At 41.4% G+C, this 2152-nt stretch overlaps 1 long non-coding RNA gene across 1 annotated transcript; it reads right to left on the minus strand.

Moving 5' to 3' along the window:
• Positions 1-230: 230 nt before the first annotated feature.
• On the minus strand, positions 231-1520 carry LOC141819597 (uncharacterized). The gene is made up of 2 exons (XR_012601093.1): positions 1459-1520; positions 231-467 (listed from the first exon to the last, which is right to left on the minus strand). It is a non-coding gene; the product is annotated as an uncharacterized LOC141819597 (long non-coding RNA).
• Positions 1521-2152: the final 632 nt, after the last annotated feature.

Consider the following 2152-nt stretch of genomic DNA (forward strand, 5'->3'; position numbering starts at 1 on the left):
TAAAATGTCACGCCCCGGGAAGGCCGTCCGAAAATTTCGGCAGCATCTCCCCAGTAACCGCGACAAATTCCCTGAATACATGCAAATATACTCAGCCACAGGCGGCTGGAATAAGACTACTCGTCCAATCAACACTCACAACCACAGACAATTATAAATAATGCCCACACGGCCACACGATAGCTAACACATGCACACTAAACAATATAATGCGACAAAACAACACATACTAAGCGAAAACATCGAAATCCGAATCAACATCCACTAACAAGTATAAATCCGACCAAATGTCCACGAAATAGGAAATATGACTACAGTTATAATAAATCCAACCATAACTACATGTCCACGAAATAGGAAATATAACTAAAGGCAACGACAACCCAAATGCAATTAATAAGAAAGTCTTCCGAAGTGAGATAGCAGCAGCCGACCGAAACTCCAAGCTCCAAGTACCTATCTGTTACCTGGGGAGAAATCAAAGCAACCCCAGGGTCTGGGTGGTGAGCATTAAATACTCAGTGGGTACAGAAAGAAGTGCATGTCAATATACATAGCAGGAAATAAGAAACAACCCGTATAGACTGAGAAGGTAATAACAACAAATACGGGAACAGCAAGGATCATGGTAATAAGTCATGATATATCAACAGGATAGAATAGGCATAATCCTACTGTGCAACTGAATAAGAAATCTACATGTATCATGTATGACATGGCACACAATGCAACAATCATGGCATATCAATGCAACAATCGGAAAACATATGAGTAAGTAAACTACATATATCTATCAACCTACCAACGGTGCATGCAAATCCGTAGCAATCATAGCAACCAAAATATCCGTCACTGTCCGCACTCGTCGTCCCAGTCACTCTCCCAGAGCTCAGTGAACTGGGGGCCAGACATGACCTACTGCCAGCTCCAACAACTAACCACTATAGAGAAGTAGGGAGGGGCAGTGTGGCAGGAGGCGATGTAGCCAGTCCTGGTCGCACCCCACTGTGGTGCAACCTCTTACCTATGTGGCACCACAACATGATGCAGGTAAGATCCACCCACAACAACAACCACAATGATATGAATGGATGGTGATCATCCTAATATGTAATAGCTACATTCATTTAGCATGTACAACAGGGATCTCTAAAGGATGTCGTCAATCAGGATTTCAACAGTTAAGAGTTATCTAACAATAGGTAGGAACTCCTAAGGTCAACCAGCATATGTCAACAACAAGGTATAAGGTATCAACTAGGTACTAGCATGAATGGCAAGTGTCAGCAACTTAACATCAGATCATCATAAGGTCAACAGGAAAGTATCAACAAGCAGATATCAACAGGCCTCAACTGAATAATAGCAACAACAAGGGTATCGACATGAGGTAAGATAACAACAGAATAATTCATGCACTGTAAGAAACCTGTATTGACCAAGTACAGGGGTACCCACCTGATCAGATGATCGTAGACAACTAGAACTCCCAGAAATACAGGACCGCAAACCAGTCAAGGTCCTGCAAAAATAAACATCCCTAATTACAACCATTTAACTAATAGAATCATACCAAATTTATCAACCCCCTAATGTACGTTAATCCTCTCATCTAACTACTCAACTTTACGATCCCTTGGTTTACCACATGATTCGTTATATTAATTCATTAATTAATCAACCTCATCTGACCATTTGTTCTAACTACCAAATTAAATTATCCTAATTATAATCAACTGTAGCATGCTCAAGCTCACCAATCTACACCTTCATCAATACCTATCTCATTCCTCTATTATAGTTACTAACTGTGGACAAGATAACCACAATAAACTTCAAATATAAATTCTAACATTAAATCAACAGTAGCTATACTCGTCGCCTTACCTCTAATTGAAGCCCAATAAAACCTAATCAAGCTTCGGTTCCGGAAATCCAAGGCTGCCACCTTCCTCAGGTTCCTAAGCTCACTGTTCTGTTCACAGAAAAACCGAGCAGCTCCATCATACCGACACCAACCAAAGCATAAGGATCCAACCATCTCAATAAAATCTTACCTGAAGATCTACAGCCTTAAAGCCCTAAATCGGTCCCCCTTTCTTCGTCCTTGAGCCGATCGATCAGCCTTCACGTGGAGGCGGCGGCTGCTCAG

Source organism: Curcuma longa, unplaced genomic scaffold (genome assembly GCF_044706935.1).
Source record: "Curcuma longa cultivar G26 ecotype Majalengka, Jawa Barat unplaced genomic scaffold, ITB_CL_G26_1.1 contig_9694, whole genome shotgun sequence".
NCBI lineage: Eukaryota > Viridiplantae > Streptophyta > Magnoliopsida > Zingiberales > Zingiberaceae > Curcuma > Curcuma longa.